We start from the raw sequence: 19,665 nt of genomic DNA, 5'->3' as shown, positions 1-19,665 counted from the left end.
TAATTTTATATGTTAAAAAAATTAGATAAGACTTAAAAAATGTTGAAAACCACGTTTTTAAATGTCACTCCATTGAAAATTTTATGAAAATCGGTCTAGCCGTTTTTATAGTTGTAAATTGCATTGTCATTAGATTTGAAGCTAACCTGAAAATTTCAGCCTGCTAGCTTATCGGGAAGTGCCTCAAATTGAGTTGCAAAAATCCAACCGGAACGACAAACAAACAAACAAGAAAAGTGAGTGTATAAAAACGTGGGAAAAAACTAAGAACAACAAAAAGCATTTAAGATAATGAAAGGTATGGTTTGGGGGCATAGTAACATCACTTGCTAAACTTGGTTTGCGAAATTAAAAAAAAAATCATATCTAACATTTTTAGAAAAACTGTCTGACTGACTACTTAAACAGATTTTTTGTCAAAATACCCTATTATTACACAGTCCTCAAATTATATAACTAATCTTTAAAATTACCTTCAAGACTTCTACACCCAAATTTTAAAACATAAATTTTCTGCAAAACGTCGACAGTAGATATTGCTTAATATAAAATATATGAAAGGTTTACTGAAATGTCCGCAGAAGGTCAAGTTTAGCAAGTAACTGTGGCAATAGGTTTAATTTTAATTAACAGTTACCGGTAACAGCTGTTCTCGAACTTTCTGTATTCATGTTGATCAATGCAGAGTTGTTTCTGTTGTGTTTTAAATGATAAATGATCGTGGCTTTTGAGAGATCCTTTTTTATGATGTGTTAAACTTAGGTAAGTACTTAATAATGATTTTGGAAAAGTTTGAACCAAAACAATGTATTCAATTAAGAAGGTATATATTTTACTAGCTGTTGCCCGCGACTTTGGTCCGCGTGGTTAGAAGATATAAGTTAGGAATTTATGAACGGAAGCAATCGAAGATGAATAATTTTCCGTGTTTTTTCCACATTTTCCGTTGTATCTTCGCTCCTATTAGTCGCAGCGTGATGGAATATAGCCAAAAACCTTCCTCGATGAATGGTTTATACAACACAAAAAGAATTTAAACCAGTACTTCATGAGATTAGCGCGTTCAAACAAACAAACACCTCATCTTTATATATTAGTATAGATAGGGACCTAATACCTTAGACTGTAAGTAAGAAATTAATCCTTGTGGGATACATAAATATTCAAACTTTTGTAGATCTCAAAAATGCTTGTATTACGCTGGGATCGATCTTACGACACGTTGCGTTCAGCGGGTTTAGTGTGGCGAAGTATACCCACTCAGATGCCCGTTCAAACTTTTTATTTTCACGCCGATCCAAAATCAGCTTTTCAACAACATATAACATTATAGTTGACTACCTAAACGGTGCGTTTATAACTTTAATATTTAATCTACATATAAATATAACATAGCTATCCATTTTTAATAAAAATCTCTAAATCAATTCAGCAGATCCAAGATACTCCTAACAACGCGACACAAACATTACTTCTTTATATTACTAGTATATAATATTGATATTGTAATGTAATACAGACATGATAAGGTCTCAATTTGAACACAGATTTTTTTGTATCAAGCTACGCAATACAACCCTGCCAGCATGCAATAGTTAGACATTTGGGTTACTGAGCTATAGTTTTTAGAGAGATATCTATAGCAACTACAATATGTGACTCGTGTAGCAATACTTTCGTTTACACTGTAGATAATCGGTTTAATTGGCTTTGGACTCTCTTTGGATAAAAATAGAGGATTCCGAATTGGCAACGTGTAATGAATCAAGTGTGATATTATAAACATATGTAAAAAACGACTCCAGCGGTTACCTACTAAATCCTTGTACACAAACATTCAAGTCACACGTACAACCACACTCAGACTTAGGACAAGCATTCGTGGTTCACATGAACACTTGTCCTGTACGGGGATCGAACCCGCGACACGTCGTGCTCAGTGGCTTGGCGTGGTGACCTCAACCACTCGGCTATCCGTGCCGATTACATAGATAGCCAAGTTCATCGTTTTTAGATTCCTCTCTATAGGAAAACAGGTGTTTTTTTTCAGCATGGTATAATATTATGCTTATCCGATATACAAAACAAAAAAATATCTTCCTCAACGAAAGTTATCTTTAAGGAAGTCCAATTAAGAACTATTAAGTTATTTTCTATTGTCCATTGTTACAAAACGAAAGTGCTATATGTCTACCCACGCCTCGCAGGCAAACTAAATGATAGCATAACTGTTAAAGATTGTATCTTAAACTGCTAAACCAATTGTGATGAAGATCTGCTAATTGTAGTGTTATTAACAGACCAAGGCTTTATCAAATACTAGCTGTTGCCCGCGACTCCGTTCCCGTGGGTAGAAGATAAAAATTATGATTTATAACTATATTATTTTTTTACATTTTACATTGTATCTTCGCTCCTATTAGTCGAGGCGTGATGGTTATAGCCTAAAGCCTTCCTCGATGAATGGTCTATTCAACACAAAATATTTTTTCAATTTGGACCAGTAGTTCCTGAGATTAGTGCGTTCAAACAAACTCTTCAGCTTTATATATTAGTATAGATTTTTATAGATATTATCCAAGTAAAATACATTGTTGGATTCGTTGGCTGTATGGACAGTGCATAAAATATTGCAAAGGTTATGATGCAGGTTCAATCATAGTGCAGGCAAAGTGTAAATGTACTCATATTTTTTCAAATTGTACTTTTTTAATTAATCGGACGAAATGGTGCAGGAAAACATTTTGAGGTCTTGAATACCGGGTAAAGTATTTTCTGATTTTGTGCGTCTACAAGTAGAGTCCTGACAAAATAAGCAGCATCAAATCTCGTATTAAAAATATTATTGTAATTGAAACAAGTCAAAAAAATGATTTTTTGCATGGTTTGAATGTTACAACTTTAGAACGAAACAAAAACATTTGAAAGCCAAGTCAATGCACTCCACAAAAGGAAATTAAAAAGAGGTTATGTACCTTTTATGATTTCAATAAACAATGGCCTTCAAGGTTTATCTTTTACAACGTAATCTTTTCCACTTACCAAGCATTAAACATCAATTATTTTTAATACGCGAACATTGCATTCAATTAAATGAAGTAATTATATTAACGTTACATAATTGACGTAACTTTATATTATTCATAGACTTTCTAACAATTTCATGTAATATATGAAAAGTCTTTATTTTAATAACTAGCTGTTTCCCGCGACTTCGTCCACGTGGTAAAAAGATCTTGAACCGTTTTCGCAGCGCACGCAACGGAAGCCCTGAAAGATGAATTAATTTCCCCGTTTTTGCCACATTTTCCATTGTATTTTCGCTCCTATTAGTCACAGCGTGATTTTATATAGTCTATAGCCTTCCTTGATAAATGATCTATGCAACACAATAATATTTTTTCAATTCAAAAATTCCTGAGATTATCGCGTTCAAACAAACAAACAAACTCTTCAGCTTTATATATTAGTATTAGTATAGATAGGGGATTTTCAGTGTATTTTGACCAAAAAAATGGAGAAATTTAGAAGAAAAACACCGTTTCACCGGCCAATATTTTGATTATACTTAGTCTGATAAACTTATCAAAGTATTCATTCGAGGTATCAGCTACCTCCATGAAAATATCATCGAAATCGGTCAAGTCGTTTTGACCATTTATTTACCTATATTGTTACTCACATACTTTCGCATTTATATCCCACCAAATTTGTTTCATTATATTGTAGAGGCTTACAAAATAAATTCAATTTTTCTAATTTTCTTGTTTATTTTCAACACGATATAAATAACTAGGCATCGCGTGCACATGTCTGTTTGTCTAAGCCAATCGGAGCGAAACCTGAAGGTGAAAACTGATGTTAAATTCATCTGTTTCTTTTTACGAAAATATAATTTATATTGAAGTTATTGATGTTAATATAAATGGTAGTAATTACATTAAAGTATTGCTTTAATACATTATTTCAATTATTTAGTAAATCACGAAAATAACAAAAGAATTATGTCGACTAATCATGCAGGTTAAATTGCGCGTGCCGCTGTTGAAATTTGAATGGATGAACATTTGTTCATTAGTAACTATATCGTATTTCAACGTATATATGGACAGCTGTTATGTACTTTTAAATTGAGATCAGTCTTAAAAGGACGCAACGACGTGTCGCAGGTTCGATCCGCGCGCATACAAGGCTTGTCCTAAGTTTGTGTCTTATGCATATCGCCTAAACCTTTGTGAAACACAAGCGACAAAAGGCTGGAATTATTTCATGCCGAAACCCTTTAAAAAATACCGTGGAAAAAAGGTACAACGAAAACTGTGTCTATATACTAGCTGTTGCCCGCGACTTCGACCGCGTGGTTAGAAGATATAAGTTATGATTTATACCTGCCCTGTTTTTTCCACTTTTTCCATTGTATCTTCGCTCCTATTAGTCGCAGCGTGATGGTTTATAGCCTAAAATCTTCCTCATTGAATGGTCTATTCAACACAAAAATATTTTTTCAATTTGAGCCAGTAGTTCCTGAGATTAGCACGTTCAAACAAACAAACTCTTCAGCTTTATATATCAGTATAGAGTATAGATGATAAACTTACAAAATCGATGAAATCTAATCTTTTGCAAACACTTAACCAATACCTTATTTAAAATTACAACAGAACAATTGGTTATTACCAAATGAATTACACGCAAAAATCGTTTGTTTACATTGTAATTAAAGAGGCCTAATTAGGAAGTTGGCCAACACAATAAAATTTGTTAAGTTATTAAATGCTCGTGGCTAAGCTATAACCGCATAAGTGAATCGATCACAGGTTAAGCTTGACGCGGTTGGTCCGTAGATGGGTGACCATCTTTGTCATAACGAGTTCCTCCGTGTTTCGGAAGGCACGTTAAATTGTGGGTCCCGGCTGTTATTCCTACATCTTTGACAGTCGCTACAAGTAGTCAGAAGCTTGAAAAAGTCTGACAATCAGTCTAACCAAGGGGTATCGTGTTGCTCAGGTAACTGGGTTGAGGAGGTCAGATAGGCAGTCGCTCCTTGTAAAACACCGGTACTTAGCTGAAAACGGTTAGACTGGAAGCCGGCCCCAACATAGTTGGGAAAAGGCTAGGCAAATGATGAAGTTATTAAATGATGTAACGGTTTACTCACGCGTATTTATCGGGATCGCCCGACTAGTTTCGGACCCAACCGGAGTCCGGAATCAGGAGCTGACGCGGCGGGCGAGCGAGTCGATAAATGCTATTAAAAAAATTGTTAAGTGCTATAGAGATAATGTCAATTTGTTTCGAAAGGCGGGGGAATCCTTGGACACACACTTCCTCGGGGGGGGGGGGGGAAGGGTTGCTTTAGACATTAAGAAATAAATGATGACAACGAAAAAGACAACTTCAAAAAGTAAACGACAAAGCAAAAAAAATAATTTACTTCGCGTAATGCAAAACGTATTTTTTTTTACAATTAAATAGAAATGACTAAGTATTTTATTTTTAATTTTAAAAGGTCGGTAAGCAACGAAGACTGACACTTTGGAACCACGCAACTAGAGTCATCATTGTAACGTTTTAAAAGTGTCTGGTAAACGGGTTACTTGAATTAAAACCTTTTGATTTTGACTGTCAAATTAAATAACCTCCTTATTTAAAATTCGGTTAAAAATCAACAAAACTACAAATCAAGCTCCATACAATTTAAATTCAAAACAACTCTTATCTCTATAATTAAGCTTACATAACAGTCATTGTTCGAACGTAATATTTAACCGTTCATTATGTCAGTTAAACCGTTTTTAACTAACAGTTAAATTCATAAAAGCCGCATAACTGAATACTTTCTTACAATCTTACGTCATTTTATTGCTGATAATCTGCTTAACAGAATCTAATTATACACACAATTGGACTTTCTCGAGAACAGCGCTAGAATATTTAGTATAACGACGGATTCGCTTAATAAGGTAGGCAGAGTATCAAAAGCAGTGATAGCTTTGTGGACTGCTGGACTGCCAAGTTAATGGTCGTAGGATCAAATCCCAGTACGCGGTAATGTATTTTTGGATTGTATATTTCGGAATTTAAATGTGTATAAATGTGGATAGATATAGTGAAAGAGAACGAAAGTACCAAGGAAACAAAGGATGGATTGTGAAAAACGACATGGCTGCAAAGAGTGTTTCTTGTGAGAGGACGTCAGATAGAAAGGTATGGAAGAAGAAGACATGTTGCGCCGACCCCAAATAAAGTAATTGGGATAAGAGCAGGTGATGATTAATTTCGGAAAATAAGCACTTAATAAATAATTATCACTTGCTAAAAACGTTGAAGGAAAACTTGAGGAAACCAGCACACCAGGAATTTTCCAAATGTGTGTTAAGTCACATCAGAAAATTAGAGACGGCTTAAAAACTCTGACACCAGGTTGTACATCAACAATACGAAAAGAAGGAAATGGCGGAGAATATAAAACGAAAGAAGAATCAAGGATAAGATTCTTACTATTCCTTCTTATAAAAAACTAGCTGTTGCCCGCGACTTCGTCCCCGTGGGTAGAAGATATAAGTTATGATTTATACCTGCCCTGTTTTTCCACATTTTCCTTTGTATCTTCGCTCCTATTAGTTGCAGCGTGATGGTTTATAGCCTAAAGCCTTCCTCGATGAATGGTGTATTCAACACAAAAAGAATTTTTCAATTTGGACCCGTAGTTTCTGAGATTAGCGCGTTCAAACAAACAAACAAACAAACTCTTCAGCTTTATATATTAGTATAGATATATAGATAAATTTTATATTAATAATTAAAGTCGCATGCAACAAAACAATATGCCTTTAATCCTTCTAATATTATAAACACGAAAGTTTGTATGTATGTTTGTTCCTCTTTCACGTAAAAACCACTAAACGGATTTAGACGAAACTTCGTACACATATAGTTTACAACCAAGACTAACACATAGGATAGTTTATAACCCGTGGGTATAACTCCCATTTCCCGTGGGGTCATTTTTTTATTTATTGCGGGCGAGCCCACGGACAATAGCTAGACTTGACATATATTTGTTATAACAGTTTCAAAATTAATTTTATGTAGCCTGCTTTAGATCCCACTGCTGGGCAAAGGCCTCCCCCTTACTCTTCCACACTTCTCTATTTTGTGCAAGTTCCGGCCACGTGCGCCCCTTAATTAAAAATTAATACATCATTTATATAAATTTCAACTGTTTAGCTATCACAATTATTACAATAACTTAAAAATTAAACTTACAGACAAAACAAAATCAAATTACTTAATTAACAAGGAAGTGACAATTAAAAAACTGTTTCCATACAAATTCGTTCAGTCTTTAATTATAAAGTCGTAAATTATTGCATGGATTCGAACCAATCATACACACGTTAACAATACTTCCTTTTGGTGTTCATGCAACGGTTGTACCCTTCCTGAAGAGTTTCCTTTAAGCTGTAAACTAATTTCCGGCGGAAGTTATTCATGAAATATTTCAGTTTTCCACACGATTGATTCGTTTTAACGGCCTGGTTTGGTTAAATGTTTTTTTGGTATTTAGGGTTATGTACTCAAATAGCGAATATCGTTTTTTCTTTGCAATTTTGTTTTCCTTTAGCTTATTCGTACGGAACCCTTAGTATCGCGCGTTGGACTCGCAATTAACCAGTTTTTAGTTTATTCGTTCATTATCTTCAACGTTAGCCAGTAATATCTTAGAATAATAAGACCGTATATTATAGCCAATTTGGGTTTTGGGCATTCCTTTGCCCAGCAGTGGGACACAGTGAAATAGACAACACGAATTTACCAAATACATTTTTAAAGAAACTTCGACAACCCACAGTCTTTCAGGCAAGAAAAAAACAAAAAATTACATTAATTTCATCATTCAATACTAGTCTCTATTCCAATGACATAAGAATCATTTTCGCAAATCAACCAAACCGCACACATTTTACTCAACATAAAAACAATCACAATAAAAACTCAACCAAATTATCTATTTAAAACTAAAAATCTATATTAAAACAATAATCATAACGATTACAATAAGAACTATCGACGCAATGTAACTTGTCGATTTCACGCACGTTGCTATGCGCCTGCGCAGCCTACAGTAGGGTCACCACATTAAGCAATCATTATGTAAAGGAATATGACTTGTAATGGAAACCATATATTCGTGTGGTCATTGTATGGAAGTAGGTGAGACCGGGCATAATGTTTTTGAGGTTAAACTTACGTAAAAGTGTGACGTTTTAGTTTTAACGTGTTTAGACTAAGGATTAGTTAAAGATGTTATTTAAAATCTTTTTTAAAGACTCCCGCATAAAAGAATTTAAAGCTTGTTTCGCGAGATTTTCACAAACATTTAAGCCACATGCACAAGTACACTCAGACTCAGGACAAGCATTCGTGGATCAAATAAATGATTGTCCTACGCGGGGTCGAGAACGCGACACGTCCGCGTCGCGCTCAGAGGGTTTTCAAATTCATTCAAATTCAGGAATAAGGGTTCCGTACGAATCGGTTGCATGAGAAATCAAATTTGTGGGTCAGTGGTTCATTTTATTATTAGTATTTGTTCCTATAATAGGGTTGACAAACACAATATTTCTGAAACTTTTAACTGTCTAGCTATCATAGGTACGACGAATAAAATGTTGGCTAACGTCTGACGACAATGACTCAATAATAGGGTCCCGTTTTTACTTTTTTCATAACGAACCGTAGACAGATTTAAGGCTTACCAGATTTTCTTCAAGTTGGACTTGCAATGGTGGAAGGAATACCCTTTCAAACTGCAAGAATCAGTAGTTGTTATGTATGAGTATTTTTTAAATATGATTGATATTATAATACGATTAACAGGTTATGGTATAACCAGCAGCGGACCTATATGTATAGGCTGAATTGATAAGATTTGATTTGAAACGGTTTGACTCTTTTTTGTAACGTCAATGTAAAAAAATACTCACTTATAATAATATAATGTTTCAAATAGACCAGGCTCTGCTGGCAAATGGGTTCAATAACCGAATTCATATGCACAAGGCTTTCGAATTGAATTCAGGATAAAGAGGGACTTTTTATTTTTTGTAAGTTTGTTTATCGGCGCTCCAATCTACTAAACTAACGAACATACTGAGTTTACCGTCGTAGTGGCATTGCGGTTCTATGCATGGACTTTTATACACAAGGTGCGGGTTGGATTCAAACGCAGGACCACCACTTTACAAATACAAAATTTTGTGAAAATGGGCGCATGTTTGTTACTCTTTCACACAAAAACTACTGAATAGATTTTGATGAAAGTTAGCACAGAGATAGATTACAGTCTTCAGTCACATATACTTCAGGCAAAAATTACTCTATACGGTACTTCTTAACCAGTTGATACAAAAGGACGATTCTTCAAAATGATAACCGTTATCCACCCGGGCGCAGTCGCGGACAACAGCTAGTTAAATTATATTCAATGGATAGTAAAAAGCCTATAACATGTTACTTTACTAGTTCCAACAAATTGCAAGTGTTGTAATGTTCTAGTCAAGCCTAAAACAGACATACCTTAACCAATACACCAATGCCAACTTTATTCATAAACTTCGACCAACTTTTGATCAAACATTTGTGATTGACAATCACCATGTTTGAGTAAAAAATCGCATGTTTAAAACAATTGAAAATGCACCTTGACTGCTTAAGTTAAAGTTCAATTTAGATTGGTGTTTAATGTTCATATTTGCACAGCCAACAAACCTTGAATGTTTGTCCGCTGTGTTACCAAACTCATGCGCAACGGAGTCCCCTCCACGCGACGTTAGCGACATTTTACCAGTCCGAGTTGCGCACGCGCCGATTCCACACGAATTCTTATTTTTATTTTAAACTAAAATTAAAAACGCGTTTGTGCTTTTTTTATTTAGTTTTTTTTTTGTGTTCAGTAAGTGGGTTTTTAAGAAGGTACTTTTTTTTCTTTTGTGTGAATTTGATACAGTGTCTTTTTATATTTGGTTTGTAAGTATGTGTTGTGCGGTTTTCTAGTTTATTTGCATTCGTGAGACTTGAGTTTGCAAGATTGTGAATGTTCATGTTTTTGTTTTTAAAGCACCAATTGCAATGTAAAACTTTTTTTTAATATTAATTTATGTTTTGAAATTGCGTTTAGGGAGTACGGTAATAAATTGGGCTAAGTCAGGTATTGTTTTTTCAGTGGTAGCATTTGTATAATTTGAGCCAAAAAAACGACATATATTTTCAAACTGGCGTTTAGAGGCTCTAAGCCAAGTCGAGTAAATTATAAAAATTCCTTTGATCGAATGATATACCTACCAGAATTCTTTTCGTAAATAAAGTAACTATACTTAATTGATGTACTACTAAAACACATTTAGAATACAATATTCAGTTAAATTTAATTATTTATGAAACATACCTAAACACAGCTTGAAAGGGTTATGTGGTCGAAATAAACTCTTAATGACATTTAAGGTTTTAGTTTAAGGTCTCTTGATAAAAATTGCGAAATCTGCTTTATGCATATTATACATGTTATGATAGGGATTACGCATTCAATAATATTCGCTTCGGGATTTCCATTTTTTTTTCGAAACATTGCGAAATTAAAGACGATCGATAATTAACCTTAATGTTAGTGGAATGAAGTCTTTTTTTCCTTGAAATAGTTTTAACTTATGTTACGAAATACTTATGACTTATCTCACTTGACAAAGACCTTAAAATCTATTTTTTTTTCTTTTTTTTACACCTTATGGGCCAATATGAAAACATCTTCACTTAAAGGTCTTGAAAGGTTATTTTTTTCATATTGTATTTAATGTTTAAAGCGGTTCTAACCAGGGTTAGCCTGATTTGTTTCGATTTTTATTCATTATTGAACAAAATATTCTATTATTAAAAACGGAATGTTACAAATAAAATCATGACATAAAATTTCTCTTATAACAAAAAAAACAGACCAAACAATAATAAAAACATTTCTACATACATAACCTGTTCAAAAGATTTAAAAATAAACGTAAAACGAACAAAACAAGCAATGAACTTTAATGTTATAGAAAGGTACACTTCGCAAAGAATAATAATGCCCTTTTTATTACATAAAGATTTTACAATAATAATTATATTACGTAAACACGACAATAGCAAGAGAATCGAATTAAAATGACCTTTCATACAATCTGCAACCTTAATTCTCAGCATTGTATGAGACCATAAAACACATACATACAAAACGAACAATTGGGTATTTGACTTTTTATTTCCTCTAAAATGTTGGCTTGTCATTTTTTTTAAACGCCGTCTAGCCTCAGACTAACCAAAGCTTGTATTATGAGTACTAGACAACTGATAAACATACTTATATTTCTAAATACATACATATTATAGATAAATTACACCCAGACACAACAAATGATCGTGCTCATCATACAAACATTAATTGTCCTGGGTGGGAATCGAACCCACGACCTCCGGTATAGCAGTCAGGGTCCCTAACCACTAAACCAACAGGCCAGTAATGCCCACTGTTGGGGAGAGACCAACCAATTAGAAAATGTAGGAGAATTTCCTTATTGGGAGCTGATAATATCAGATAGATTCAAGACTTTCTCTAAGTTAGTCTTTAAAAAACAATCAAATCACTTATTGTACTATAATTAAGAGTCATTGGCTAAAGTTTCTAAAAAATATTTAACTTGGTTAAATAAAATTAAAAAATGAGGGTAGCTGTCTTTATTTTAACGAACGGTGGGTTCAACTGGGTTAATAATTTTTTTTTTATTACAGAATGTGATCTTAAAATGTCAAAATCAGTCAGTCCTTGTAAAACACTTGTCCTAATTGCATTTGGTTGAACTGGAAGACGACCCCAAGCTTAAAAAAACATATTAATAATAGTCAAATACCCAATTCCATACAAAAACAGAATTTTAATTTCCAGAATAGAATTAAAATTTATTTTTCTAAAAATAAATGCATAATAATATTGAACAGAAAAAGGGTTTTACCCATCAACTCCTTTCTTACGTTAAAGACATTTTTCATTTATATTTTAAATTTGCATTCTACGCAATTATTATTTATATAATTTTCTATTATTACGATTTTTATTTTGGATAATAAACAGTTTTATTTTTAGAACAGAGATGTGAATTCAAAGTGTTTGGTGAAGTGACATAATATATGTTATAAAAAAGTGACATTTTGTGTTATTTTTTTTTGCTGAACGGAGTTTTTGGTAAGTTTTTTTATCTCTCACTTTAATTGTTGTAATGTAATTTTTTTTCATTAAATTTGTTTAAAAATGTCGATAGAGTGTCTTAGCGCTCTTTTGATATCTGGTTCAAATTATATCTAATAAAACTGAGCTTTTATGACCGCATCTTAAATTAGGTTATTTAATTATGCGTTTTGATAATGGCTTTGCAGTAAATGTTACGTCCACACGAAATATTCAAATGTAATAAAATTATTATGATACACAAATAGAAATATAACATTTTTTATAATAGTATTATGGGCTTTTGTCCAGCAATATGACCAAATATACAAAAAAAAACAATATTCCAAAACCTCAAAACAATCAATTAATCATTAAACTTACAAACAGATGTACAAACACACTCTCTGTATATTAAATTTTACATGTAGGTCAGTACAATTATAGTTATAACACACTTGAAGCAACCGGCATCGCTTGGGGCACTGTTATTAATATAACATAATACGTGGCAGTTCAAATAACTTTAGTTTGATGGTTCAACATGTGAATGCTAATCTATACTCTATACTAATATATAAAGCTGAAGAGTTTGTTTGTTTGTTTGAATGCGCTAATCTCAGGAACTACTGGTTTAAATTGAAAAAATATTTTTGTGTTGAATAGACCATTGATCGAGAAAGGTTTTAGGCTATATACCATCACGCTGCGATTAATAGGAGCGAAGATACAATGGAAAATGTGGAAGAAACAGGGAACTGTTTATCTTCGAGGGCTTCCGTTCAAAAATTCCTAACTTATATCTTCAAACCACGCGCACGAAGTCGCGGGCAACTGCTTGTTTAAAAATATGATGGTAGATGCTTTAGATTTTATACCGACGTGGAAAGGAGGTAACTCTCGATTCATAATTTTTGTGTAGTTAGTACTTAATATTTGAAAATACCGAAATATTTTTTTATGAAATGAATTGAATATTATGTTGAAAAAGTTAATGTTTTTTTAGTTTATAATACTTGTTCGAATAAATAATAAATTAATTTCTTTAATTATTTAACCAAAAAATAAAATCCAAAAAGCACTTCACATTTTATTTTTATTCAGAACAGTTACATCTTTGATTCTTTTGAAAAAAAAAAAACACTTAATATGTTGTATATGCTACGGCAAATTAAAATGTCGATACCGAATGCACAATACATCAAAGACAATTAAAAACTATGTCATTAATAGAAGAAAGTAGTACAATTTTGAAGGTACAAGGTCCCTGACCCTATATCGACGGGTCAGTGTGTAACCTACTCTAAAAATGGGAGGTAATGTTGCACAATCCTTATAAAGAGTTGCGAGAGAGAGGCGACATGAATATTTAATTAAAACCGTTATCTGAACACCCTGTATTGTTTTTGTAATACAGGGTGTTTGGTTATTAAGGGGGAAAAGAAAAAAATATGTATAGGGTTCGTATGGTGATAGATTTTTTATTATTCGAATTTTATTAAACACTACACGCTGTTGAAATTTGATCAAAATCGGTTTAGTAGTTTAGGAGTCCATCACAGACAAACAATGTGATAAGTAATTTATATATTAACACTAGCTGACACAGCAAACATAGTTTTGATATGGTGCAGAAAATCTTTTATACGAATGAAAAATAGGTGTTTTCCGATTCGCAGACCTACCCAATATGAACACAAAACATAAAGAACGGTCGAGCCGTTTCGGAGCAGTTCAATTACGTACACCGTGACACGAGAATTTAATATATCAGAAAGATTATAACTAAGTCATCGTCACAAAACATAAACTCCGAACACTAAATTATGTAAATGAGAGAACAGAAGTTTAATATTACAAAATCTCAAACGGAGTCTCGGGAAAATATAGTTAATAACAATTTTATTGTAAAACAACCTTTAATGTGACTTTCTCACAAGACTGAGACTAACAGCGTTCGTAAAGTCAACATTTTTAATCGATTTAGCAGTTAGTGTTGTAAATCATTTGAAAGTTGTCGATTTGACTATACTTAATCGATTTAAATCGATTCCGTTGTGTAATATTTGGACATCTTATTTTGTAATTTCATTTTCCTGCTTTTTATGTTGTAATGTATTCCTGTTTATTTTTTTTAACCATAAAAAACCATACACTTTAAGTATATGTGATGTGTGTCGATCTAACTATTTATAGCTATGAAATTAATACACTGATTTTGATGCAATTTTAGTACATTAAGTCTTGTATTAAACATCGTATCCATTCGTGTCCATTTGTGGTTTCTTAGTTTCTATTTAAAATGAATGAACGAATATTGTAATTATCTTACTTTTGGAATATAAATTAAAAATAACACTGGTGTAACCTAGAAATTTTAACTTCAATAAAGACGTTTCTATAAAATGATACCTGTAATTGCTGGTTCTTCTCCATTAGAATGAGGCATTTTGAAAAAACGCAAGTAGTGTCGTTAATATAAACGTTTTAAAAATGCTTGAAAAATATCTACTTGAAAGAAAATAATGTACAGTTTAATTTAAGTACCTCTTAAGTTCTACATTATACACCTTTTTGTTGAAGTCGGTAAAACAATATGCTACCGACCATATGAAATGCCTTGCCCCGATTCGAACCGGCCCCACTGGTTTCTCAATACACGACCATTACACATTTTAACACATATGTTATCACATAAACTCGTTTTCAATGATTTACGTCAAACTAAATTAACGTTTAGTAATTTTAGCAAGAGATTTTTTTGGTTTGTATCGTATATGCTCTGAAACTACTGAACCGATAAAAAAAACTCATTTTTTTTTAAAAGTACAAAATCTATATGCCATCACGCTATCATCCATAGGAACAAAGCAGCAATGAAAAATGTTACAAAAACCAAGATATGAAGCAGTGTCATGGTGTGTGTGAAGTCGCGGCCAATATCTTGTACCATTATAAAAAGTCAAATTGGTACTTACCTACTTGGAGCTCGAACCTGCAACCTCAAGAGCATACAAGTGTGTTCATTGAACCTAGACAATATACATATTAATTTTATCTATATCTATACTAATATATAAAGCTGAAGAGTTTGTTTGTTTGAACGCCCTAATCTCAGGAACTACTAGGTCAAATTGAAAAATTATTTTGTATTGAATAGACCATTCATCGAGGAATGTTTTAGGCTTTAGGGTTTTAGGTTATAAACCATCACGCTGCGACTAATAGGAGCGAAAATACAATGGAAAATGTGGAAAAAACAGGGCAGATATAAATCATATCTTATATATTCTAACCACGCGGACGAAATTGCGGGCAACAGTTAGTTTTTAGATAAATTAATTCTACAATAAAACATATTTTAAACCTCAGACAACGGAATCAGCTACTTCTGGCTATACTGAATACATTATATTCTGCCTATCCCTTTAAAAGACAGTCGTAATAATAAGTCAATAAAAACCCTTTGTCTGCAAATACCTAGAATTATCTAATTTATATTCTTATGGCGTTTTGAAATAAACAAAGAAATGCAATAAAACATTGTAGGGTGAAGGAGACTGTTGCCGGTTGAGGAATTTATTTTAGGTGTTTTTTTTCGTTTGTATTGGTTAAAATATTTCCACAGTTGTTTTGAATTTACTTATAAAATACGGTACTGTTGGCGTAGCAAAATGTTATATTAAAAAAAAAACATCTTTTAGTACTTTAGTTGCATTAATTCTTAACTCATTTTCTTGACAGTTACGTCCAATACTGAAATTTTCATAAACTTTATTACAGTATTAATCATGAGCTGTCTGTGATCCCATTAAATAAGCGTGAGTAAACTATTATTGAATTAATATTTGATAATCCTCTCGAAAGTTATAATAATAATACCAGCTTATAAACGTCCCACTGCTGGGCAAAAGCCTTGACTCATATGGAAACGATTTGAGCAACGATCTCCACGCTAGAACATTGCGGGTTGGCGATTTCAGGTTTTCTCCAACGCTGCCAGTTTCAGAGCTGTTTTTCAATAGTTATGAAGGAAAAACATTAGTACCTTGCATGCGTTAAGATAAAATCTTCACCTTATACATACAAATATAGCACTTAGGAAGTGGTGAAGGGTGAGCGAAACCTTCAAAAAGTGCTACTTAGTAGCCTAATTTGAATAAATAACTTTTGATTTTGAAATCCATGCATGGACTGAAAACTTTTATTACAATAATACTAGAAGTATTATTGTAATAAAAGTTTTCAATCATTCAAACTAACATACAAAGTAATATTCAAAGTACATCACACCGAACACATATGAACGTGTGTAAAACGCACAATTTCTATTTTTTCTTCGTTTCCCCACTGTAATGCTCCGCGTGTGCTGCGCGCGCCACCCAGCCGTGACGAACCACTTTCCTTTGATCGCGTTTTGTTCATTCATTGATTAGTTTCAATTTATTTTACATCAACTTAAAAATATTTATACAATAATCTTAATAGTTTCATTTTTAAAACTATATCAAGACACAATGCAAAAGTTACATAGTTTGCAATGCGTCAAAAAGACATCTTCATCGATGCCAAAATCGGGAAACGTACCCAGAAGGCTGGCTGCATTGCCACATTGTATGGCAATGCTAATTCTTTGAGCAAAATGTAAACCAGCCTTCTGATCACGTGTAGAGTCGAGCAAACTCTTTGCGAGTTCTTTATAAAGAACTCGTGCATCTGGTCCCCAGGTCCCGAACGTTTCAAAAACAAACGGCTCAAAAATATAATTGATTTGATTGATTTTGTTATTAATTTAATTAACAAAATGAAAACTAAACACGATACACTAACCAACTTCATTTAATTAATATCCAATAAAATAAGTATATTTATAATTTAAACATGTCGGGACGATAATAGGTGCATTCACCTGACTGTCGCCACGACCGCACTCAGGTACAAATATAAATATCTGGAAACACTAGAATTATAATGAGACAGGGGTCAAAAGCCTTAGAAAGACAGACCAATATTATTATTATGCTTTTATGCTGCATCAAAAAGTTGCTGTATTAAAAAAAGATACTTAAACTAAGGGTTTCCTTACAAGTCACATGCACAAAGACACCCAGACTCAGGAAAAGCATTCGTTTATCACACAAATACTTATCCTATGTCGCGTCACTCACAGTTTGTTTGGCGTGGTGATTTCATAAAAAACATCACTTTGATTCTCTCTATGTATGTTTTAATTTTAATGAAGACCATGCATTATATAATCATGTCAGATAAATAATAGTATAATTTAACCTTTACTGTAATCTTTAAAAGCAACAATATATTTTAATCGACTCTCTCACTAAGTAAAATAATCCTTCTGTCGCGGAGGCATTCACAAACATTCAAATCACATGCACAGAGACACCCAGACTCAGGACAAACATTACATCACACAAATGCTTGTTCAACGCGGGGATAGCACCAACAACTCAATACTCAATCATTTATTGCATTCCATATGTTACAGAGATGGTAGAAAATAAATAGCAGTTCAACATGGACCCTGTTGGGCACGCAAAAAATATAGGAGGGAGGCAGAGGGCAGAATAATTCAGAAAAATTAATATTGCCATAAATAATAATTAATAATAATTGTATAATATTAATAATAGTTGTTACTTTTATTATGGTTTGTTTAGGCAGGGTGATTTAAATTTACGATTGTTTTATCATCCGGAAACTCCTTTACAGTATAATATACCTTTAATACAAGGAATCTTTTTAATTTATTAATAAATAAGTATGCTTATTTTAGTTCAACACTTCCCTCGCATTTAATTTGCATCTGAATTCTACCACTCGGCTATCCGTATTCTCGAAGTCATGCTTAACCTATCAATACTCTAAAGAATTACATTGTCAAATGATATTACAGCATAGTACGTAATGTTCTCAGTGTGCCCATTAAATGTTGTTATGTAATGTTAGGTCATTTGAGCAAGAACTAGAGAACGTATTAGCTAGATTTTGTCCCCAAATGTGTGTGACTAGAATGTTCTGCGACGAAAATATAATGTTCCCCGTAATCTTCCCGTGGCATCGATTTATAGCAAGTTGAGTCGCTGGGTCTATATCTATATTCTATACTAATATATAAAGCTGAAGAGTTTGTTTGGAAATACTACAGGAAATACTGGTTCAAATTGAAAAATTCTAGTTGTAGGCTATATAACATTACGCTGCAACTAATAGGAGCGAAGATACAATGGAAAATGTGGCAAAAACGGGGAAAAATATTTCTTCTCTTACTCTATTCTCTCGTTTACTCCATCGGTTATCGGTTCTCCGCGAGATATGGCCGGCCCACTGCCACTTCAGATTGCTAATTCTAAGAGCTACGTCGATGACTTTAGTTCTCTGTCGGATGTATTCGTTACGAATCCTATCCTTCAGAGAAAACCGATGGATTAAACGAGTTCTTGAGTGGAGACCGCGACTCGGCAAACGTAGTGTAGTACGCCCATTGGCCAGGTGGGAATAGGACTTGCGAAAGACTGCAGGCGGATGCTGGATGCGGCAAGCCGAAGACAGGGCGCTATGGCGCACATTGGGGGAGGCCTATGTCCAGCAGTGGACTACTAAAGGCTGATGATGATGATGATGATGATGATGATGACTCTATTCTCTTACATACCCAGTTAATCCTCATATGATCACAGCAACTAGCATTGAAAACTCCCACCAAAGTTTGCAGTGTCCAATCTAAATTAAGAAAAAGATCTGCATCTAAAAATGCCATCAAAAAAATCACACGCTTACATGATTATTATTAAACGGCGATTAATATGAACCAGTTTCTAATTTGTTAAAACTAGTTTTGTGTGTGTGACATAAGCGGAACAGCAAGGCGATCAGAGTTGGTGATATGTTGTTTGATAAGTTAATGTAATATTATTATAGAGGCTAAACGATACTAAGATAACTAAAATAAATATTATTGTATCGTGTTGCCCAGGTAACTGGGTTGAGGAGGTCAGATAGGCAGTCGCTCCTTGTAAAACACTGGTACTTACCTGAATCCGGTGAGACTGGAAGCCGACCCCAACATAGTTGGAAAAAGGTTGAATGATGATAAGTTGGCTGCACAGATAGCCTAGTGGTTAAGTTCACCACGACAAACCTAGGGTTCGATCCATAAATGCTGGTCCTGAGTCTGGATGTCTCTGTGCATGTGTCTTTCGCCCAGGGCCCAGGGGCAATGATACAAAAGAGGATTCTGTTTATCCTTATATAAATTTTTCCAACAACAAAAACATATTACTTCAAATATAAAACATTTTTCTTCTGAGATGACGTCGAATAGAAAGGTGTGGAAGAAAAAGACTTAATGCGCCGACCCCAAATATTGGGATAAGGGCAGGGGAATGATG

General features: G+C 33.5%; 1 protein-coding gene across 3 annotated transcripts in view; it reads left to right on the top strand.

Annotated features, from left to right (window-relative positions):
* Nucleotides 1-19,665, top strand: part of LOC113504117 (proteoglycan 4) — a 56,202-nt gene that overhangs the window by 12,985 nt on the left and 23,552 nt on the right. Inside the window, exons 1-2 of one of the 3 annotated variants that reach the window (XM_026886243.1) lie at nucleotides 7,549-9,978; nucleotides 12,176-12,274. The gene's annotated coding sequence lies outside the window, so the exon portion shown is untranslated. Of the gene's footprint in view, nucleotides 1-7,548; nucleotides 9,979-12,163; nucleotides 12,275-19,665 lie in introns of those variants that run through there. The other 2 variants (XM_026886245.1, XM_026886244.1) reach the window with 2 other exon arrangements.

This window comes from Trichoplusia ni, chromosome 21, assembly GCF_003590095.1.
Source record: "Trichoplusia ni isolate ovarian cell line Hi5 chromosome 21, tn1, whole genome shotgun sequence".
Lineage (NCBI taxonomy): Eukaryota > Metazoa > Arthropoda > Insecta > Lepidoptera > Noctuidae > Trichoplusia > Trichoplusia ni.
This window is presented reverse-complemented; position numbering and strand designations above follow the sequence as displayed.